Source organism: Rana temporaria, chromosome 5 (genome assembly GCF_905171775.1).
Source record: "Rana temporaria chromosome 5, aRanTem1.1, whole genome shotgun sequence".
NCBI classification, from domain to species: Eukaryota; Metazoa; Chordata; class Amphibia; order Anura; family Ranidae; genus Rana; species Rana temporaria.
In genome coordinates this window covers 46,896,833-46,921,967 of record NC_053493.1, presented here as the reverse complement: position 1 = coordinate 46,921,967, position 25,135 = coordinate 46,896,833, and the positions used below count along the sequence as shown (strand labels likewise).

The following is a 25,135-nucleotide window of genomic DNA, read 5'->3' as shown; positions in this document are numbered from 1 at the left end:
AGATCTGCCCCAAAAGGTTTTTTATCTTTAATTCATAAAATGCACTAAGTTAAAAAACCTTCTGCCTTTACAACTCCTTTAAAGTTCCGAAGCACTAAAGTTGTGCTTTTAGCAGTTTCCCTGCTTCCCTCTCTGAGAGCACCTGTTCTGCTTTTACATTTGAGATTGGAAAACTGCCAAGTTTCTGCTGGGAGAGGGAACTTAGTGAGCTAACCTGATGGTAGAGCAACGTCGGCACTTTTGCTATAGACTGTGAGGATTAATTGCTGCATAGTGCCTGCAGCTACTGAGCTCAGTGAGGGCTTGTTTTACTATTATGTAAAGACATAAATGTCCATAGCCTTGCCACAAATTAATTTTAATTTTGACTTGGAGATCCATGGAGGTCCTGTATAGAGCTCCGATATGGATAAGCAAGTATTTTCAAGACTAGCCTATCCCAAAGTATAACAGATAGTATAAGAACCATGACAGTAATGCTGCCTGTCCTTCTGTCTGATAAGTGTATGGTTATTAACTGCGAGCTGCAAAACAATTCAGATCAAACAAGCTTTGAACGAATCCTTCAAAGTGTGTCCTAAGAATTAAGTGTTGAAATCTGAAGGATTTAGAGGCCTTGAAACTGCTTAAAGGGAACTTTTTGGTAGAGCTCAACGCACATTGTGTGCAGATGTTGTCGACGTCTCTCGTCTTCACCAGCTGTTGGGCACTGTGGCCTTCAACTATGCAGTTTAATGCTATAAAATTTGCAACAAAACACACACAATATACAGCATCTAAAGATCCGTCAATAGTCTTTTTACTATCTTTTTAAGTAATTTGATTAATGGGTAGACTTACAGCTTTCATGTTTATAATTTTATATTGTACATGTACATTTATTTGTATGTATGTGCTTCATCCACAAAAACTAATTCAGTCTGAGCTGTACAGATCATAAGAACAGTGTGATTACCGTGCCTTAAAAAAATGTCAGTAAACTCTGTTAAACCTCTAGACAGTACTTGTGTTAACAATCAAGTAGCACAAGGCACAACCAGTATAGTGACCATGGTTGACCACAATACATAATTCTCTTGTTCGAAATGTGTAATGATACAAAGTGGTTACATGAAAAACTGGTAGGCAAAGTAAGAACCATAATATCTACTAAACATGGTCTATTACTCCTTTATAAAACACTGGTTTGGCCTCATCTTGAATATGCAGTTCAGTTTTGGTCAACGGTTTTCAGAAAAGAGATTGTTGTTTTATTAAGAGTCTGGTGAAAGCCAACAAAATTAATGAGGAGGATGAAGGACTTCAGCTATGAGGATCGATTACAGTTCTTTACTCTGGGCAAGAGTAGCTTAAGTGCAGATATGATTACAATGTACAATTATATCAAAGGTGACTCCAATAACTGTGATGACGGTTTACTGTAATGCCCCTGAAGAGGACACGTGGCCACAAATTGAGGTTAAACAAAAACGGGTTCAGTCTTAGATTAAAGTGGTTGTAAAGGCACAAGGCTTTATACCAGGGGTCTTCAAACTACGGCCCTCCAGGTGTTCAGGAACTACAATTCCCATCATGCCTAGTCATGTCTGTGAATGTCAGAGTTTTACAATGCCTCATGGAAGGTGTAGTTCCGCAACAGCTGGAGGGCCGTAGTTTGAGGATCCCTGCTTTATACCTTCATGCATGAAGGTAAAAAGCAGCCCCCCTAATACTTACCCAAGCTCCCTCTCGATCCAGTGATGTCCATGAGAGCCTTGCCTCTCCGGAGACTCGCACTCCTGATTGATTTTGGCTGCAACGGGAGCCAATGTCAATCACAGCCAGTGAGCAAATTGGGAGACAAAGGGGTGGAGTGGAGCCACAGCTTGGTGTGGGAATGGATACACAGAGCCGCAGGTTAGGAGCGTGCCTGCTTGGCTGCCTCCAGAGCAAGCTACTTGCTGTGGGGGCACCCAGCAGGAGAGAGGAACAAGGAGCGCCAGTGTGGGACCTGAGAAGACGAGGATCCGGGCTGCTCAATGCAAAATTATTGCACAGAGCAAATAAGTGTATCATGTTTGTTTATTTAAAAAAAAAAAAAAAAGCTTTAATATCGCTTTAAGGAAAGGGTTTTTACTGTTCTTTACTCTCTCTCCCAGGTAGCGGTACTAGCTGAGAGCATTGACAACTGAAAAAGACTTTTAGATGTCTTCTTCAGTATAGCAGGGCTATGAGCATTGTTAGAGAATAATAATCACACACACATACAGACACACAGGCTTAATTGGATCAATCGTTTGACTTTTTTTCAACCCTACAAACTATGAAACCAAATATCTGAAGATTAGCTATCAAGAAGATAAGAGTGAGTCGTTGGATTCAACCACCGACTGTTATTCTGTCCGTCATTGTCATGCAAGTAAAGCCGGCGCGATTTTCTTTCCGGCAACTTTAGGTTTCTTCAAAGAAAAGCACTCGATTCCCCCATCAGCACAGTCAGTGTTGATAGGGGAATTTCGCTCCCGCTGAGCTATTGTGTTCTCCCGGTGGGGGGCTGCAGGAGACTACTGCCAGAGAGACTGTGAACAAATATATAGGGTTAGAACAGCCTTAAAGGGGTTGTAAAGGTAAATGTTTTTTCACCTTCATGCATCCTATGCATTAAGGTGAAAAAACATCCGATGGTACCGCCCCCCCCGAATCCCCGTTTTACTTACCTGACCCCTCGAAATTCCCGCGCGCGCCCATGTGATGGTCTTCGGTTCCCAGCCTGGCTGTTGATTGGCTAGGCTGGACGGATTGATAGCAGCGCAGCCATTTGCTGGCACTGCTGTCAATCACAGCGAATGATGCGGTGCGCCGGGGGGCGGGGCCGAGTGATACAGTTGGCGGCTATGCCCGCCGCTTTGTTAACGGGAGTGCGCTCGCAAAAGCTTTCCACCATGCAAGCTCGCTCGCATGAAGGTAGAAAGCTTTTGCGAGGAGGAGCCGAGACAGCCGCCGAGGGACCCCAGAAGAAAGGGTTAGGGGACACTGTGCAAAACGAGCTGCACAGTGGAGGTAAGTATAACATGTTTGTTATTTAAAAAAAATAAAAAATTCTGCCTTTAGTGAACACCTGCTTAAAATTATTATATCTACACCTAAAGATTTGTTAGTGTTATGGTCAGTGGGACGATGTTCCTTACATTTGTGATCAATGAGAAGAATTACACATTTGCAGTTGACCAAAAAGATCAATGGTCAGTGGGAACCTGAAAGGAAGAAATTGCTCAAGGAACCCCTAGCAACCTTTCAATGAACCCTGGGTTAGAATGCTTTTTATTGCTCAGTTTACTATTCTGTTTGATGACTTCACATTCTTCTCATTACCTGTCCTAGTAGCGCAAGGTCAGTGAGGTAAGGGTCACAGACAGGAATAAGGAAACTATATAAAACAATACTTCAGCTCCACATCCCTGTATTACCACCATTTTTAATGCTTGAGTGTAATGCCCCGTACAAACGATCATTTTTCGGCATGAAAAAAACTTTGTTTTAAAAAAATGTAATTTTAAATGATCGTGTGTGGGCTTCACATCATTTTTCAGGTTCTGAAAAACGACAAAAAGAAAATTTGAACATGCTGCATTTTTTAACGTTGTTTTAAACGATGTCGTTTTTTTGGGTTGTAAAAAATTATCGTATGTGGGCTAAAACTATGTTAAAAACCAGCGCATTCTCAGAAGCAAGTTATGAGACGGGAGCGCTCGTTCTGGTAAAACTACCGTTCATAATGGAGTAATTACATTCATCACGCTGTAACAGACAAAAAAGCGCGAATCGTCTTTTACTAACACGGAATCAGCTAAAGCAGCCCAAAGGCGAATGGAACTTCTCCTTTATAGTGCCGTCGTACGTGTTGTACGTCACCGCGCTTTGCTAGATCATTTTTTTAAAACGATAGTGTGTGGGCAACGTCGTTTTAATGATGAAGTTGGAAAAATTTCGTTTTTTCAACATGCTGAAAAACGACTTTTTATTTCATGCTGAAAAATTATCGTGTGTACGCGGCATAACTCAAGAATACATATTCAACACCGAAAAGAAAAGCATTAATGTTCTTCTTTTGCAAAAATAAAACCGCCTTCCATTTATTCTACACAAGCTTACCTCACTGACTTTTATGGATGTTTGAAAACACTGCTCCATTATTACTGCCTTACTTCCTGGTCAGACTTTAGGTCATGATACTGGAAGGAGTTGACCAGCTGACCTCATTAGCACACACCCGCATCATCTACCCTCAGCTGGTCAACTCCTTCCTGTGTCATGACCTAACGTCTGTCCAGGAAGTAAGGCAGAAGTAAGGCAACAGTGAGGCAAGCTGGTAGAGAAAACAAACTCTTCACATCACCCTGAACACACCATCCCCACCTTGAAACATGGTGGTGGCAGCATTGTGTTGTGAGGATGCTTTTCTTCGGCAGGGACAGGGAAGCTGGTCGGAGTTGATGGGAAGATGGGTGAAGCCAAATACAGGCCAATCTTAGATGAAAACCTGGTAGAGTCTGTAAAAGACTTGACTGGGGCGGTGGTCCACCATCCTGCAGGATAACGACCCTAAACATACAGCCAGACCTACATTGGAATGGTTTAGATCAAAGCATATTCATGTGTTAGAATAGCCCAGTCAAAGTCCAGACATAAATCCGATTGAGAATCTGTGGCAAGACTTGAAAATTGCTGTTCAGACGCTCTCCATCCAGTCTGACAGAGCTTGAGCTATTTTGCAAGGAAAAATGGGCAACAATTTCACTCTTTAGATGTGCAAAGCTGGTAGAGACATCCCCAAAAAGACTTGCAGCTGTAATTGCAGTGAAAGGTGGTTCTACAAAGTACTGACTCAGGGGTGCTGAATACAAATGCATGCCCCACTTTTCACATATTTGTTTGGAAAAAAAATTGAAAACCATTTATCATTTTCCATCCATTTCACAATTTGTGTTGGTCTAGCACAGAGATCTTCAAACTATGGCCCTCCAGCTGTTGCGGAACTACACATCCCATGAGGCATTGCAAGACTCTGACATTCACTGACATGACTAGGCATAATGGGAATTGTAGTTCCTGAACAACTGGAGGGCCATAGTTTGAGGACCCATGGCTCTAGCACATACAATTCCAATAAATACTTTACGTTTTTGGTTGTAACATGCCAAAATATGGAACATTTCAAGGGGTATGAATACTGTGTGTGTGTGTGTGTGTGTGTGTGTGTATATATATATATATATATATATATATCTATCTCACAGTTGCAATAAAAAGTATGTGAACCCCTTTGGAATGATATGGATTTCTGCACAAATTGGTCATAAAATGTTATCTGATCTTCATCTAAGTCACAGCAATAGACAATCACAGTCTGCTTAAACTAATAACACTCAAAATATTAAATGTTTCCACATTTTTATTGAACACACCATGGAAACATTCACAGTGCAGGTGGAAAAAGTATATGAACCCCTAGACTAATGACATCTCCAAGAGCTAATTGGACTCCTGTTGGCTGACACCTCACTCCAATCGATGAGATGGGAGGTGTTGGTTACAGCTGCTCTGCCCTATAAAAAACACACACCAGTTCTGGGTTTGCTTTTCGCAAGAAGCATTGCCTGATGTGAATGATGCCTCGCACAAAAGAGCTACGATTAAGAATTGTTGACTTGCATAAAGCTATAAAGGGTTATAGAAGTATCTCCAAAATACTTGCTGTTCATCAGTCCACGGTAAGACAAAGTGTCTATAAATGGAGAAAGTTTAGCACTGCTGCTTCTCTCCCTAGGAGTGGTCGTCCTGTAAAGATGACTGCAAGAGCACAGCGCAGACTGCTAAATGAGGTGAAGAAGAATCCTAGAGTGTCGGCTAAAAACTTACAAAAGTCTCTGGCATATGCCAACATCCCTGTTAGCGAATCTAAGATACGTAAAACACTAAACAAGAATGGATTTCATGGGAGGATACCACAGAGGAAGCCACTGCTGTCCAAACAAAACATTGCTGCACGTTTACAGTTTGCACAAGAGAACCTTGATGTTCCACAGCAGTACTGGCAAAATATTCTGTGGACAGATGAAACCAAAGTTGAGTTGTTTGGAAGAAACACACAACACTATGTGTGGAGAAAAATAGGCACAGCACACCAACATCAAAACCTCATCCCAACTGTGAAGTATGGTGGTGGGGGCATCATGGTTTGGGTTTGCTTTGCTTCGTCAGGGCCTGGACGGATTGCTATTATCGAAGGAAAAATGAATTCCCAAGTTTATCAAGACATTTTGCAGGAGAACTTAAGGCCATCTGTCCACCAGCTGAATTGAGATGCTGTGGCATGACCTCAAGAAAGCGATTCACACCAGACATCCCAAGAATATTGCTGAACTGAAAGGGCTAGATTTAGCAACGATTTACGACGGCGTATCCATAGATACGTCGCGTAAATTCAAAGCTGCGCCGGCGTATCTTCTTTCTGTATTCAGAAACTAAGATACGCCAACATTAGCCTAAGATACGAATGGCATAAGTCTCTTACGCCGTCGTATCTTAGGGTGCATTCTCACGCTGGCCGCTAGGTGGCGCTCCCGTCGTTTTCAGCGTAGAGTATGCAAATTACCTAGTTACGCCGATTCACAAACGTACGTGCGCCCGGCGGTAGTTTTTTACGTTGTTTGCGTAAGGCTTTTTCGGCGTAACGTTGCTCCTGCTATTAGGTGGCGCAGCCAATGTTAAGTATGGATGTCTTTCCCGCTTCGAAATTAGAATTTTTTGCGTAAGTCGTTCGCGAATAGGGCTGGACGTAATTTACGTTCACGTCGAAACCAATGACGTCCTTGCGACGTCATTTGAAGCTATGTACACGGACGGCGAATGCGCCGTTCGTAAAACACGTCAATCACGTCAGGTCATCACATATTGGCATAAAACACGCCCCCCCTTCCACATTTGAATTACGCGGGCTTACGGAGCAAGTGCTTTGTGAATACTGCACTTGCTCCTGTAAGTTGCTGCGGCATAGCGTAAATGCGATACGCTGCGCTGCCGTAAGAAGGAGTGCAGCTACCTGAATCTAGCCCAAAGTTCTGTAAAGAGGAATGGTCAAGAATTACTCCTGACCGTTGTGCACGTCTGATCTGCAACTACAGGAAACGTTTGGTTGAAGTTATCGCTGCCAAAGGAGGTTTAACCAGTTATTAAATCCAAGGGTTCACATACTTTTTCCACCTGCACTGTGAATGTTTACATGGTGTGTTCAATAAAAACATGGTGACATTTAATTATTTGTGTGTTATTAGTTTAAAGCAGACTGTGATTGTCTATTGTTGTGACTTAGATGAAGATCAGATCACATTTTATGACCAATTTGTGCAGAAATCCATATAATTCCAAAAGGGTTCACATACTTTTTATTGCAACTGTATATATATATAGGTGTGTGTGTGTGTATATATATAAATAATAGGGCTGTGGAAATTAACTATTAATTCATCATTTAATCTTAAATTTTTTGATCGATCAAAATTATTTTGATTGGTACTCACCTCTCCGCCGGCTTCAGGGAGTTCCGTCGCAGATCCGGTGACGTCACGGACACTGGTGGGGCTTGCCGTGTCCATCTGAAGGGCTCCTTTGCTGTGCCTTCATATCTGAATGCCGGCCGGACCTCACTATCTGCCACATGCAAGGGCTGTTACACTTCCCTCTATCACTTCCCTCTATCAACCTGGGATTCTACAACCATCCACTGGGGGTTGTGATAGTTCCCTTCACGGGACATTTACATGCCGACGGACTGATGTTAACCTCTCCGCATCTGGATTCAGCAGTGGTATCGTTGTACACATTTTTATACCAATATCATACTTGGCTACATGTTTTTATGACTGCTTTTGCTACCGTTTGGTATTACTCGCACCATTTTTACAGTTTATGTAGCTACATCGATTTTATCTCCAGTGCAATATGTATTTTGTTACTTACTTGAAGACTATAAAGGTTTTAATGCTATTCCCATCGAGCGCTGCCTTTGTGTGTTTTTTGTATCCTGCTATCCATTTTTCCAGTGGTTGGTAGCTGCACTGGGAATCAGCCTGCAAGGAGATCAGCTAAAAGTAGTTGGATCTGTATGTGCGTTATTATTAATCGAAATTAGTCGATTAATCGATTAAAAAAAAATCAATTAATCGATCACAAAAATGTTGTCAGTAACAGCCCTAATAAATAAACATGTATGTATACAATGAAATGATGAACATTTTCGGCTGTCAAGAATGCAGAGACAATAAATCCAACAGATGGCAATTAAAGTTTGCTGATTTTGAATTTGCTGTTCCAGCCATGTCCCTGCCTTTCACCATGTCCACTCCGTGTGTGTGTGTTTTTCCTTATAATTGTTGCAGAGACATGATGTGAATCTTTATGCTTTCAGTGCCTGGGCCACACTGAACTTTTATTTAGTATTCAGTATGGATATTCAGTCCTAGGGTCGAACTTTTTTTTTTTTTCATGATACAAAATCTGAATGCTGGCAAAGCTACGACAGCTGTCCACTCCCCATGTGGTGTCCTCCATCATGCTGCTCTACAGACGGATCCATTGCCCAATGTTTCAGTAATATTGGACGCACATGTTTCTAAGTGACAAAGCAGTATGCTTATGCATTCATTTGAAATCCAGCTACAGTTGGCTCCCTATTAAAACATTCACACCAGGGCCACCCTAGTGGTCGCTGAGGTAGTCTGATCACAGTGGGCTCTGTTCTGTCTTAAGATAAAGTCAACCGCTGCTGAGGAAGGGCACCACCCTGAAAGCCTTTTCTGTCCACTGGAGGAGATGGGCATATGTTTCAGGACATCAGGGACTCTATTGTTAAATGGCTGGATACAAACGTTTAGCTTGGTTGTAGCACTTCTGTGGTTTTTGGTGTTTTGTTTTCTATGGTTACTGATTAGAGTTGCTTTTTCTACGTTAGTTTCTTTACATCTATTATGAAATAACCTTCCACACATGTCAAATGCACGTTTATCTACAAATCTGTTTCTAGTAACGTTTTTAATACACTTCTATAATTTATTATCACATAGCTAGTGACCTAGCCCTCTCACAAAACAGTGGGCCAGATTCTCGTAGAACTCCGGCGGCGTAACATATCCTGTTTACGTTACACCGCCGCAAGTTTTCAGCGTAAGTGCCTGATTCACAAAACACCTGTAAACTTGCGGCGGTGTATCGTAAAGACGTCCGGCGCAAGCCCGCCTAATTCAAATGGGGTGTGTACCATTTAAATTAGGCGCGCTCCCGCGCCGAACGTTCTGTGCATGCTCCGTTTGCAATTTTCCCGACGTGCTTTGCGCAAAATTACGGCGCCCCGACGTGTTTGTGAATGGCGACGTGCGTAACGTACTTACGCCGTACTTACGCAGAAAACCAAAAAAATGTACAATTCAAAGCGGGAACGACGGCCATACTTTAACATGGCTGGTGTAAAGTTAAGCAATGAAAAAGATTGCTTAACTTTGCAACGGGAAAAAACAACGTTACGCACGCGAGTAGGTTCGTGGATCGCCGTAAATGCTAATTTGCATACCCGACGCTGGAAAACGACATGAACTCCACCCAGCGGCGGCCGAAGTATTGCAGCCTAAGATCTGAAGGCGTACGAAGCCGTAAGCCTGTCGGATCTTAGCCAAAAGCCGTCGTATCTTGTTTGTGAATCACAGATACGACGCGGCAAATTTGAAAATACGCCGGAGTATCAGTAGATACTCCGGCGTATTTGTTCTGTGAATCTGGCCCAGTGTACCTATTGCAAGGGCAGAACACTCCCGTCCAAAGTACTTACAAACTAACCTTGAAATACTTTCATGGAGTATGTGCTACCTACTCAGCATTTTTTTTTTCTCAAGGCACTGCTTCAGTGCACCCACCCCACTCAAACTTTTTTTTGTGAATCTGGTGGTCTGAGAAGACCCTACGTTAACACTCTTAGCAGAATTATCCATACTTTCATCCATACTGACAGCACAGTGGCTAAGTGGTTAGCACTTCCACCTGGCATCACTAGAGTTGTTGGTTTGAATCCAAACTACAGCATGTTCCCCCTTCCGGTCAGATTGCCGTGTCGATCCGCTGGAAATTCTCAGCACCCCGCACCCCCCCCCCCCCCTGCGACATTCTGAGACACATCCCAGGTCCCAGAAGGCAATATTTAAGTTTATTTTGCAAAGGTCCCAGAAGGCTGCATGATCATTCACAAAGTGCAGCGTGGCTCACATGTGGGCAGCCAGCTGTGAAGCCGCAAGGAATCATAGCCAGGTGCAAACAATAACCATGCCGGTGCTGGAGATCATTGAAGAACCGCTTCCGGTGAGGAAGACTCTGGACAGAGTGTCCTTTTATTAAAGGGACCCTGAGGGGTAGATTCACGTAGAATGCTGTATCTTTGTGCGGGCGTAACGTATCCTATTTACGTTACGCCTCCGCAACTTTTACAGGCAAGTGCCGTATTCTCAAAAGAAGTGTAGTGTAGTGGCGTAGTGTAAATAGGCCGGCGTAAGCCCGCCTAATTCAAATTGTGAAGAGGTGGGCGTGTGTTATGTAAATTAACCATGACCCGACGTGATTGACGTTTTTCACGAACGGCGCATGCGCCGTCTGTGGAATTTCCCAGTGTGCATTGCTCCAAAGTACGCCGCAAGGACGTATTGGTTTCGACGTGAACGTAAATGACGTCCAGCCCCATTCACGGACGACTTACGCAAACGACGTAAATTTTTCAAAATTTGACGCGGGAACGACGTCCATACTTAACATAGGATACGCCATCATATAGCAGGGGTAACTTTACACCGCGAAAAGCCTAACGTAAACGCCGTAAATGTACTGTGTCGGCCGGGCGTACATTCATGAATTCACGTATCTAGCTGATTTACATATTTCTAGGCGTAAATCAGCGTACACGCCCCTAGCGGCCAGCGTAAATATGCAGTTAAGATCCGACGGCGTAAGAGACTTACGCCGTTCGGATGTAATAGAAATCTATGCTTAACTGATTCTATGAATCAGGCGCATAGATACGACCGGCCAGACTCGGAGATACGACGGCGTATCTGGAGATACGCCGGCGTATCTCCTTTGTGAATCTACCCCTAAAGGTTCCCTTTTAAAAAATAAAATAAAAATAACAAACCGGTTATACTTACCTCCACTGTGCAGCTCATTTTGCATACAGTGGCCCCGATCCTGGTCTTCTGGGGTCCCTCGGCGGCTGTCTCGGCTCCTTCCTGCAAGAACTAACCCCCTTCATAAGAGCGCTCTCCCATGAGGGTAAGTTGTTGTGGGCGCGCTCCCGTGATACAGCCGGTGGCTATAGCTGCCGACTGTATCACTCGGCCCCGGCGCGCTGCATCATTGGATGTGATTGACAGCAGCGCGAGCCAATGGCTGCGCTGCTATCAATCCATCCAATCTACGGCCAGACTGAGTGGTGAAGAGGAAGTCGGGTGCCAGCACAGCAGGTGAACGGGCTCAGGTAAGTAAAACGGGGGGGCTGGGGGGCCGTCATTGCCAGGTTTTTTTCATCTTAATGCATAGGATGCATTAAGGTGAAAAAAACGAACCTTTACAACCCTGAATTTGTAGAATTTGTAGTTGCTGACGCATTTTAAAAAGTTATTTAATTGATTTGCATTAGTACTTGGCGGTAAAACCCTTGTTGGCAATCGCAGAGGTCAGACGTTTCTTGTAGTTGGCCTCCGGGTTTGCACACATCTCAGGAGGGATCTCCTCTTTGCAGATCCTCTCCAAGTCATTAAGGTTTTGAGGCTGATGTATGGGAACTCGAACCTTCAGCTCCCTCCACGTATTTTCTATGGTATTAAGGTCTGGAGACTGGCTAGGCAACTCCAGGCCCTTAATGTGCTTCTTCTTGAGCCAATCCTTTGTTGCCTTGGCTGTGGCCTTGGGTCATTGTCATGCTGGAATACCCATCTACGACGCATTTTCAGTGCCCTTGCTGAGGGACGTTCTCACTTGACGGTACATCGTCCCTTTGATTCGGTGAAGTTGTCCTTTCCCCCAGCAGGAAAACTCCCCCAAAGCATAATGTTTTCATCTCCATGTTTGATGGTGGGGATGGTGTTCTTGGGGTCATAGACCACATTCCTCCCCCTCCAGACACAATGAGTTGAGTTGATGCCAAATAGCTAGATTTTGGTCATATCTGACACAACACTTTCACCCAGTTCTCCGCTGAATCATTCAGATGTTCATTGGCAAACTTTAGACGGGCTTGTACATGTGCTTTTTTGAGCAGGGGGACCTTGCAGGCTCAGGATTTCAGTCCTTCACGGCATAGTGCGTTACCAATTGTTTTCTTGGTGACTGTGGTCCCAGCTGCCTTGAGATCATTGACAAGATTCTCCTGTGTAGTTCTGGGCTGATTCCTCACTGTTCTCATGAACATAAAAAATCCATGAGGTGAGATCTTGCATGGAGCCCCAGACCAAGGGAGATTGACAGTTATTTTGTGTTTCTTCCATTTGCAAATAATCACACCAACTGTTGTCACCCTCTCACTAAGTTGCTTGGCGATGGTCTTGTAGCCCATTCCAGCCTTGTGTAGGTCTACAATCTTGTCCCTGACATCCTTGGACAGCTCTTTGGTCTTGGCCATGGTGGGGAGATTGGAATCTGATTGATTGATTGCTTGCTTCTGTGGACAGGTGTCTTTTATACAGGTAACAAGCTGAGATTAAGAGCACTCCCTTTAAGAGGGTGCTCCTAATCTCAGCTCATTACCTGTATATTAGACACCTGGGAGGCAGAAATCTTTCTGATTGATAGGGGATCAAATACTTATTTCTCTCATTTAAATGCAAATCAATTTATAACTTTTGTGAAATGCGTTTTTCAGATTTTTTTTTTTTTTTTTTGTTCTGTCTCTTACTGTTAAAATAAGATTATGGACTGATCATTTCTTTGTCAGTGGGAAAATTTATAAAATCAGCAGGGATTAAATATTTTTTTCACCTCGCTGTACTCCCAGGCTTGCTGGGATTGAGTATAAATGTGTAGAAGGGTCATAAGAACTCTGCTAATGTCTGTGTATTGAGAATGTTTAGCTTTAAGAAACACTGAGACCGATTTGAAATAGAAACTTTGTGGCCAGTGCAATCATCTGAAAAGAAAATCATTCCTGGTCACTTTGAGTAGCCAATCATATACAGGAGCTCTTCACATGAAGATTCTCAACTTCTTTAGTATATAAACCTAATGATGTAGGCTCAATTCACAAAGCTTTAGCACAAGGATAAAGATTTCGCTTTGCAAATTGAGCCTTGTATGTCCAACTGTCTATCACTTTGCTTGAGCTGCTGGATTTAAAAAGTTGGATATAATACCTGCCTTATTATATTGCCTTATAATACTCGGCATATAATGTCATCATCCTGCCAATGAGATCCTGGGGAATGCTGAGACTCCAAATCTCATGAGAAGATGTTACAGCACTGTGCAGCCAGAATATAATCTAACAGAAATCTTTTTTAACTCCTTTCTGCCCGCCCCATCATCCTTTAAAAGGTTCTGAACACACGGGAAGCAGAAAAGTTTGGTGATCATGTTACTCCTGTGATTGGTTTTCTGGTTCCTTGTTGTCTACTGATCGTCAGGGGGGACTGAGAGGTCTCTTTGACAGCTCAGTCTCTGTGTTTGGAGAGTGCACTGAGCATTCGCTCAGCACAAAAACATCATCCACCCAGTGAAGCATATATGCGGCAAGCAGGTGGCAACAGGTAAAGAAGTATCCAGCCTTCCTGCTTAAAAAAGCAGACCTTGAACTTCCGGTGTGATGTCTGCTTTAAGATTTTAGGTTCGTAAAAGGTTATTTATGTTTTTTCATTTTGATGGTCCAGTAGTAAAAGGGAATGTATAGTCTTTTAAATGTCTTAGATGTGCATGCTAAGGAGATCCCATCAGTGTTGCCAACCGTCAGTATTTTTACTGGCAGCCAGTAAAAAAAGGAGAATTTTTTCCTACCAGTAAATGCCAGTGACAGGAAAAGGTTGCCCAGAGCCGACCGAGACCATCCGACTGCCTGCTACAGTGTGTTTGGGCGGGTGCAGGTCTGGTGGAATTGTTGCCCAAACGGGGTGTGTGATGTCATAGTGAAAGGGAGCTGGAGCCTCTTTTGCGGGTCTGTGGGACAGGAGCAATGCAAGCCAGGAGCAGGACTGTCAGTGCTATTTGCACTGGAGAGGACTGAAGTTTTTTGCCTTAATATCTACTATAAACCACATTGCTTATTGCATAGTGTACTTGTTTGTAGCCTAAATACTGAAATTTGCACTTAAAACTGTAATTTTGTAACTTTTGGAAATGGCAGTAAAAACTTGGCTGTGCCAGTACATTTTGGGTGTCATGTCAGTAAATTTTAATCTGGTAGGTTGGCAACACTGGATCACATATATTTACATTATTTACATGGGGACAGCCATTACAATTACTGTACATGCTGTGCTTTCTGCTTTGCAGTGCTACACAATGGTGATTAAAAAATGTTTTTTAAATAACAAACATGTTATACTTACCTCCACTGTGCAGCTTGTTTTGCACAGAGTGGCCCCGAATCCGGTCTTCTGGGGTCCCTCGGCGGCTGTCTCGGCTCCTTCCTGCAAAAGCTTTCTACCTTCATGCGAGTGAGCTCGCATGGTGGAAAGCTTTTGCGAGCGCGCTCCCGTGATACAGCGGTGGGCATGGCCGCCGACTGTATCACTCGGCCCCGCCCCCGGCCCGCCGCGTCATCCGCTGTGATTGACAGCAGCGCCAGCCAATGGCTGCGCTGCTATCAATCCGTCCAGCCTAGCCAATCAATGTCCAGGCTGGGAACCGAAGACGATCACATAGATGCGCGCAGGACTTTCAAAGGGGTCAGGTAAGTAAAACGGGGGTTCGGGGGGCGGTACCGTCGGATGTTTTTTCACCTTAATGCATAGGATGCATTAAGGTGAAAAAACATTTACCTTTACAACCCCTTTAAAGCAGAACTAAAGTATCTTTTTTTTTTTTTATGCAAACATTTCATCTAAAAATTGTGCATACATGCATGCTTGCAGATCTGTTTTTACATTATCCATATTTCATAATAACCATATGCCATGTTGTAGAATCTGTTCATCAGCACTCATGGGAGTTGATGAAGGTCATACTACCATCCAAGGGAAGTGATGTAATCATTTTCTCACAGGAGATTTTCTGTAGGAACTACTTTCATTCTTTGCCAGGAATCAGATGTGTAACATTGTAGTTGTATCCGATGCCTAATCCTCCCTCTCTACTGTTAGTTTATAACCCGCTTGTTACTTGTTTTACTAAATGGAGGTGTCAGCACATAAGAAGGTAGCGCACAGGACTGGGAGGAGGGGCCTGATTGTTTGGAGAAGTGATGGCCATTGCGCTTTATGCAGGTGGGGAAGCCTATGACCTCTGAGCTGTTCAGCCTGCAGAGCTGAAGCCAAAAGGCCATAGAGAATCTCAGATCCTAATGGTATACCGGCATGGCAGCTGGGAAACTGTCTGGAAAAGTCACAAGACGGTGTTGTATTTAGAAGGAATGTAGCATTCACCAAGCATTCATTGCAGCTGAATATTCCTAGTGCATGTGTTTTGATTTACAGTTCTTGATTCACCTGCAGTTTGATGGATGTCACATTCATTGATTTACTTTGCAACTAAGCATGTATGCACTATTTTCACCTTGCAATTACAGAGTGTTTGTGTTGACAAAAAAATACATTAGTCCTACTTTAAGCATAGAGGCTGACTAATTGCAAATAAAATTGTATTTTTTTTTTTTACTTTTTTTTTTTTTTATTACTGGAAAAAAAGTTCCTTCCCTTAAATTAGAGGTAGACACTATTTATGAAAATTAACTGGAAAACAGTGGAGTGATCTGTGTAATATTTTATACTATCATTCTGCTGGAGAATTAAGGAAACCGGTCACGATAAGCTTTTGTTTCCATTTTCTTTCCAATAATTTTTATTCAATATTTCAAAGGAAAGATACAAAGCTCCAACATTAGCATGTAAAACAGTCAATATTACAGATATGCATGCCAGACTGTGATGCGTTACAAGAGGAATGGGTTCCTACTGTATAATGACATCTGTTGTAGAGAGAAACGGAAAGTACAGTAAGTAAAAAGAAGAAATAAAAAGGGGGAAAGAAGAAAGGGGTAATACAATAAAAAGTACACCCTATTTGGACCCTGATACAGAATAACAGGTGCAACTTATAAAGCATCCAACAAGTATTTGATCCAGGGCTCACAAATGTTATCAAACCATACCTGTTTATCAAGTAATATTGTCAAGAGGCGCTCATTGACCATAACCCAAGACAACTTGGTCTTCACCAAGTCAAATGGGATCACCGGGGAATTCCATGACCTGGCAATAGAGATTCTCATGCACCAAAAATAAATGCTAGGAGTCTCCTCGCGTGTCTGATGCCGCGTACACACGAGCGTACAAACGTTGTTTTTCAAAAACGTCATTTAAAATAATTGTGTGTGGGCTACACATCATTTTTCAGGTTCTGTAAAATGACAAAAAAAGAATTCGAACATGCTGCATTTTTTAACGTAGTTTTAAACGATTTAGTTTTTCGGGTTGTAAAAAATTATCGTGTGTGGGCTAAAACTACGTAAAAAAACCTGCGCATGCTCAGAAGGAAGATATCAGACGGGAGTGCTCGTTCTGGTAAAACTACCGTTCATAATGGAGCACATTCATCACGCTGTAACAGACAGAAACGCGCAAATCGTCTTTTACTAACACAGAATCAGCTAAAGCAGCCCAAAGGCGAATGGAACTTCCCCTTTATAGTGCCGTTGTATGTCACCGCGCTTTGCTAGATCATTTTTTTAAAACGATGGTGTGTAGGCAACGTCGTTTTAATGATGAAGTTGGGAAAACGTTGTTTTTTGGACATGCTGAAAAATGATCGTGTGTACGCAGCATGAGTTTTATTTCCATTTATATTTACCAAGTTATCTCCCATTTATAAAAAAAATGTTGGTCCTGGTGGAAGCTGTAATTTTTGATAGTGGAGTTTGGAAATTTTTAATCTGTGTGGAGACGCAGACAACATTACAACCCCAAGAGGCTCTTTCCTCGCTATTCAAAGTTAGAAGTAAAACATTTGGCTGGAGATCTACTTCAAAATAATCCTAGATTCAGTGAGTAGCCTGATGTACATGCAGAATCTCATCATCTATACGGGGCGCTCCTAAACATGAACATTTGGCTTGGCTGAAAGATCATGTTAATCAATGGGAAGGGGAGCAGGGTAGGCAGAGGCTAGCAGCATCCTCTTATCATGGGGAGGACAATAATGAACTGGGAAGGGCTTTCCTCCCTCCTGGGAGTGGTTGGTTGGTGGTCTTGTGGGGGGTCTCATGAATATGAAGTCATCGCCCAAACAACTGCTTTTGAAACTTCCATCTCAAATTCGAGGGTAGCCCCATGTCCTTTGTTGGCCATATATTTGGCAGATTTCCTTAGCAATTTCAGCATGCTTTACCAAAATGGTCGAGATTGCTAGAAATTAGGCTTTTAAAAAAAAAAAAGCACAGATCTTGCAATGTTCAAAAATAGAAAAATATTTGAAAATGTACAGTATTTTTTTTTCCTGACTTTATAGATGTTCGGTATCCCTAGTTTTGGATATATTTCAGCATGAGTCTGTTGAACGTGAACCCCGTGGAAGTAGTCACGGTGTATTTGGGCGGCTGCATGAATTTACATACTTGTAGTGCGGGCAGCCTAACCACCGTGAATACATTTGAGGCTTTTTTCCCCTTTTTTCAAAATTAAACGAACAAAGCGTCACGTGGGCCACAGAACCAAATGATTGATACAATCCTTCCTGCGATTGGCCATTATTTACTGACTCTTAAGTGGCAGGTTGTATTTATGCTAATTTATCTGCTTCGGGGAGCATTGCTGATAGCAGAACAAAGTGAATAAAAGTAGTTTGCTTTGCAAATGAATGCAAATGGCGCAGCCTTTCGGGAACAGGGGCAGTGCTCTTTGATTATGAGTGAAGCTGCCATTTGGACATGGTGAAAAGAGCACGCTTGAACCATTGATTAGGGGAGATGGTGAGAGAAGTCAGGAAGGGCTGCGTTAAGCTTTGCAGTACGGCGGGCGGGTGTCAGCGTAGTTAGAGCACAGTGGGAGAGTGACAGGGAGGATTAGTGTCAGGGAGCAGCTTTGCTGCAGCTCAGGGGGATGGATGGTCCCTGGGGTCGGTCACCTCTCACTGCTGTTCTCTGCTGATGGCTTGGTAATGAAAGTGTGTGATGCATGTCTGTTCATTATCGGAAAAGGTGATTAGATGAGCTATTTATGCGTAAAGGTTATCTTTTTTTTTTTTTTTTTTTAATATATAGATTGGCATACCTTTTTTATTATTATTTTATTTTCTTTTTATTTCATATCGCACACGAGAAGCAAAATCAGTGTTGTAGAGCAGGTTGACACCATGTAGAAATCACTTTTACTTTAAAAGCGTTGCTGCTGTTGCCAAGGAAATTGGCAATGGAAAATGAATGGTTTTGGTGTGTTCTCGTGTTTTAAAGTCTCATTCGGACAAGTTTTACATTTGCATTGTCTGCATTCAGCATGGTATAAAAGGCAAAATGGTGCAGAGCACTGTCTTCATTAGGGATGAACAAATTTATAAACACATAGGGCAAACGAATGAATTCCGTACTTTATTTTCTTTTGTTACATCTAAATGTACTCTGTGGAGGTTTGTGCAATTTATAAATTGTGATCGCCTATTTTCGATAGTGTGTGCTTCTCCAAATAGTAAACAAATTTGTATGGCTATTGTATTAAGGCGTATAAAAACAATTTATACATGTGGATCAAAGTCTTTACAGATGTATAAAAATGCACCAGGAAAAAAAGAAAGAAAAGAAATACATCTTCATTTTCTTTTTTCTTCAATGTGCTTGTATGTGTGTACAGCCCTAAAACCTGAGTCTATAGTAGAACGCTGTGCAGAGGCGCGATATCTTCACACTGCACCTGAACACTGCCAAGAATTCTTTATAATGATTGCCCCCATTTTGACATTAATCCTGCCACTGACAAACTTGTTGAAAATCTATTTCATTGCGTTGTGTACTGTTGCATACACTTTTTTTTATTGGGGGGGGTAAAGGTTTGACAGCATTTTCAGGGATAGGTGAATTTATTAACAAAAATATTATATAATCCAGTTCAATTCAATAAATGCAATAAATGTGGGAAGCACTATTGCAAATCGGTGCATGCTTTTATACTGGAAATACTAAGGCTGTCCATTGAAATTTGGCCAATTTTGATCCATCTTTGGTCGACCATGGTGAGGCCTGTTCTGAGTGGAACCTGTCCTGTTAAACCGCTGTATGGTCTTGGCCACCGCGCTGCAACTCAGTTTTAGGGTCTTGGCAATCTTCTTACAGCCTAGGCCATCTTTATGTAGAGCAACAATTCTTTTTTTCAGATCCTCAGAGAGTTCTTTGTCATGAGGTGCCATGAAGAACTTCCAGTAACCAGTATGAGAGAGTGAGAGCGATAACACCAAATTTAACACACCTGCTCCCCATTCACACCTGAGACCTTGTAACACTGAGTCACATGACATCGGGGAGGGAAAATGGCTAATTAGGCCAATTTGGACAATTTCATTTAAAGGTGTACTCACTTCTGTTGCCAGTGGTTTACACATTAATGGCTGTGTGTTGAGTTATTTTGAGGGGACAGAAAATGTACACTGTTATACAAGCTGTACACTCACTACACAACATTGTAGCAAAGTGTCATTTCTTCAGTGTTGTCACATGAAAAGATATATAATAAAATATTTTAAAAAATGTGAGGGGTGTACTAACTTTTGTGAGATACTGTATATACACACACACTAATATAGTAGATGATTCACTACTGTACAACCTTGGAACAAGAATAAGTCCACACAATTTACATCAGCATGAGGGACATCTTACTATACTCCACTTTTCTTAGATCCAATATGGAGGTATATCTTAGCGATTCTGGTGCAGCAATACCAACAGACAATTAAATTGAAGCTACTATGAACTAGTTGAATTTAGCGCATGTATTTGTATTTTTAATGAACGTGTCTTACGGCCTGAATGTTGTTTGAAACCTGACTTCCGTCAGCATTCACACCACCATTATTTGTGCTGGAAATGCCTTATTGAATCACCCCTGAATATGTTTACAAAATTATGTAAGAAGTTAAAGCATAGCTAGTTGTAGTAGAATTGTTCTAAAGTTCTCTTGACAGCTGGACTGCTTTACCTCCTGCTCGGAAAAACGCACCACCCGATAGCAGTGGTGGCTGGGGGGGGCGCAAACAAACTGAAAAAACAAACAAACATCAATTGCAGCCACTGTGCCCATCAAACGCAGCTACTGTGCCATCAAATGCAGCTACTGTGCCATCAAATGCAGCTACTGTGCCATTGAAAGCAGCCACTGTGCCCATCAAACGCAGCCACTGTACCCATCAAACGCAGTTACTGTGCCATCAAATGCAGCTACTGTACCCCATCAATTGCTGCCAGTGTGCCCTTCAATTGCCGCTAATGTGACCCAATCTAATGCTGCCACTGTGACCATCAATTCCCGCTACTGTGCCCCATCAAATGCCAGTGTGCCCATTAATTGCCGCTACTGTGCCCCATCAAATGCTGCCAGCGTGCACTTGCCTGTCTTGCACCAGGTCAGCGGCTGTGTCCTCCACGCTCCTCGATGGCTTCTTCTGTCCCCTCTATTAGGTGTCCAATCACAGCGCCTATGGCTCTAATTGGGTGCTTCCAAAAAACACCCCCGCCCCGTCAGCGGCGACCGTAGATCGTGAGGGGACGGCGCCCCTTCGCCCCTTATGTACGCACCACCACTGCCCGATAGGCATATGCTCCAGGCACCTTACAAGACAAAATATTTCCTATGAATACTCCCCCTCGACCCTGGCTATTATAGACTCCAATTTTCCTTGTACATTATAGAACAAGCTCTTCCATGCCGGATACAGATTCAAAAGATTTGGAGCTTGGTAACCAGCTACTCTTTGGCTGGATCACAAAGTAATCTATACACCCCCCTCTGGTTTGCTGGGGTAAATTATGCAGTTGGAGAATTTTCACTCTGCCCATGAATGGAGCTATGCAGCATTCTGGGATGTCTGTTGTCGGAGTTTCAAAAATTCTTTGGACTACATTAAGCCAATTGATCATTGACCCTTGCTCTCCTACTGTCCAGCTAGCACATATATATATTCATATGTATACAGTACACAGTATAAATAATATGAGGGGAAGCCCACTCTTTCTTCCTCTCCACCTACTCTTACAATGGGTTATTAGGTGTGACCCCGAGACCAGATAACTATACCAAAAGCTCTCACTTGGTTCAGTCTTCCCCTGTCGCTTGTTCTCCATTTATTCTTCCCCTCCATCAAACCCTCACACCTAGCTCTTCCCCCGCTTACTCCATTCTGTCTGCTAATTAACAATGGTGGAAAAAAAAATCTCGTCTTTTTTGGCAGGGAAACTCTACAATAAAATGTAATCTACCCAACGGGTCAGCAGGTGACTTCACACTCTGTTCTCCTTATCAATCTCTCAGTATGATTTTAGTTAATTATTTGTAATGACCAGTGGTTGTCTTCTTCATTTCTTGTTTTACGTATGTATGCTGTGATTATGAACCTTAGTCATTTTACATTAGAAATCAAAATAAGGAATAAAAAAAAAAGCAAGGCAGTTTAACAATCTAAAGATGACTAAAGACTATACAATCTGATGTCTCCTTTATATAGTCACATACATTCACCGGCCACTTTATTAGGTACACCTTGCTAGTACCGTGTTGGAGCCCCTTTTGCTTTCAAAACTGACATCATTCTTCATGGCATAGATCCAACAAGGTGTTGGAAACATTCCTCAGAGATTTTGGTCCATAGTGACATGATAGCATCATGCAGTTGCTGCAGATTTGTCGAATGCACATCCATGATGCAAATTTCCCGTTGCACCACATCCCAAAGGTGCTCTATTGCATGGGTCTTCAAACTACGGCCCTCCAGTTGTTCAGGAACTACAATTCCCATCATGCCTAGTCATGTCTCTGAATGTCAGAGTTTTACAATGCCTCATGGGATGTGTAGTTCCACAACAACTGGAGGGCCGTAGTTTGAGGATCCCTGCTCTATTGGAATGAGATCTGGTGAGTGTGGAAGCCATTGGAGTACAGTGACCTCATTGTCCAGTGGTGAGATGATTTGAGCTTTGTGACATGGTGCATTATCCTGCTGGAAGGAGCCATCAGATGGGGACACTGTAGTTATAAAGGGATGAACATGGTCAACAACAAGACTCGGGCTGTGGAGTTTAAATGATGCTCAATTGGTACTAAGAGGCCAAATGTGTGCCAAGAAAATATCCCCCACACCATTACACCACCACCAGCAGCCTAAACCATTGATACAAGACAGTAGGGTTGTCCTGATACCGATACTAGTATCGGGACCGATACCGAGCATTTGTGCGAGTACTTGTACTCGCACAAATGCTCCCGATGCCCGAGCCGATACCCGGAAGTCGGCGGACGGAGAGGGGGCGGAGCCAGCGTGGGAAGCGCCGTCGCACCGGGTGCAACATTCAGGGGGACGCCAGTCAGTGTGTGTCACTGCCGGATCCGTCCCCCTGTTTACTTCCTGTGTCCCTGGCTGGTGCCCTGTCAATGGTCATGTACGGCGGCGGGGCTATTACAGAGTTGCTGGCCAATCCGTGATCATGGCAGGGCTGGCCAATCCGTGATCATGGCGGGGCGAGGCTGACCTATCCACGATCACGGCGGGGCTGGTCCGGCCTCCGCCAAGCCTCCAGACCGACGTGCTGAGTGCTCTCTTCCCCTACATTTTTGGCACAGCACTTGTTACCATGGAAAATCGCACAGTGCACTTTATATATTTTAGCTTTATAACAACTCAACACTACCTCTTCCCCCCTCCTCCGGATACCCTCTCCACCTCCTCCAGGCTGATGGAAGACATAAGCTGCAGGTGAGAGTAAGTCAGCCAGAGAGAGAGATTAGAGAGTTTAGACAAGTCAGTATTGGTCAGTATAGTCAGTATATAGTGTAGTGGACAGTGCCATCTATCCGTCAGTGCTCCCTGTCAGTACCATCCATCCGTCAGTACCATCCATCTGTCAGTGCCCCCTGTCAGTGCCATCCATCCAACAGTGCCCCCTGTCAGTGCCATCCATCCGTCAGTGCCCCCTGTCAGTGCCATCCATCCGCCAGTGCCCCCTGTCAGTGCCATCCATCCGTCAGTGCCCCCTGTCAGTGCCATCCATCCGTCAGTGCCCCCTGTCAGTGCCATCCATCCGTCAGTGCTCCCTGTCAGTGCCATCCATCAGTCAGTGCTCCCTGTCAGTGCCATTCATCCGTCAGTGCTCCCTGTCAGTGCCCCCTGTCAGTGCCATCCATCCGTCAGTGCCCATTATTCAAATTGTCACATGACATTAAAAAAAAGTATTGGTATTCGGTATCGGCGAGTACTTGGAAAAAAAGTATCGGTACTTGTACTCGGTCTTAAAAAAGTGGTATCGGGACAACCCTACAAGACAGGATGGATCCATGCTTTCATGTTGTTAACACCAAATTTTGACCCTACCACCTGAATGTCAGCTGAAATCGAGACTCATCAGACCAGGCAGCATTTTTCCAATATTCTATTGTCCAATTTTGGTGAGCCTGTGCTAATTGTAGCCTCAGATTCCTGTTCTTAGCTGACAGGAGTGGCACCCGGTGTGGTCTTCTGCTGTTGTAGAGCATCTGCTTCAAGGTTCGATGTGTTGTGTGTTCAGAGATGGTATTCTGCATACCTTGGTAGTAACGAGTAGTCATTTGATTTACTGTTGCCTATCTATCATCTCAAACCATTCTTCTCTGACATCAACAAGGCATTTTCGTCCACACAACTGCCGCTTAACTGAGGTCCTCCAGTCCTCTTTTTAGCTTAGTTGCCCTTCTCTGGACTCTATCCAGTTCCAGCACTTCCTTTCTGAGGATTGGTGACCAGAACTGGACTGCATGCTCAAGAGGTGGATGAACCAAGTGGTAGAATTATAGTCTTATCTCTTGAGTAAATCGTCTTTTTAATGCATTCTAATAATCTGCTAGCCTTGTTTACTTCTGCTTGGCATTCTATGCTATTGCTGAGTCTGTCATCTACTAGATTATCCTTTTCCAACCTGGATTCCCCCAAAGGCTCTTCCCCTAGTGAGTAACTTGCTTTCAGATTTACCCAATTTATGTAATATGAGGGTAAACCTGCACAATACATTCATGTAATATCAATGCAGGCAAGCCTAAACACTGCATAGTTTATGGTAAATCTAAAAGGGATTGTACCTTCAGATTGCATAGCGCATAGTTAGTGATCAGCATAACATTATAACACAGCACAATGGCCGTGTGAGCTACAATGTGGCCTTGTAGTGCTTGGCTTCATTTTCCAGCTGAGATTTATATGCATGGTGGTTATTGGTTGTCCCTATGTTTGCCTTGGATGCCTTTGGTGCATCGGTTCTTCCCCCAGGTTAAAATAAAAATATATATACTTATAGTTTACTAGGCTTCCAACATAACTGGTTTTGGTGTGTGTCTACAGTTGGAGCAATTCTTTATGGGCGAGTGATTTGTAGACATTTTTTATTTTTAAAGGATATGTAAAGCTTTGTTTTTTCTTCTTTTAAAATAACAAACATGTCATACTTACCTCCTCTGTGCATTTGGTTTTGCACAGAGTGGTCCCGATCCTCCTCTTCTGGGGTCCTCCAGTGGTGCTCCTGGCTCCTCCTTTTCTCGAGTGCCCCGATGAAGAGCCACTCTCCCTCGGGGCATTCTTGCGGGCGCGCCCCCATGTCCTGCTGCTGCGTCTATTGACGCAGATAGCAGGACTCGGCTCAGCTCCCGGCTCCCGCGTCATTGGATTTGATAGAGAGCAGCCTGACCAGTGCCTGCACTGC

General features: G+C 43.3%; 1 protein-coding gene across 1 annotated transcript in view; it reads left to right on the top strand.

Moving 5' to 3' along the window:
• Positions 1-25,135, top strand: part of DNAJC1 (DnaJ heat shock protein family (Hsp40) member C1) — a 214,785-nt gene that overhangs the window by 159,812 nt on the left and 29,838 nt on the right. The window lies entirely within an intron of this gene.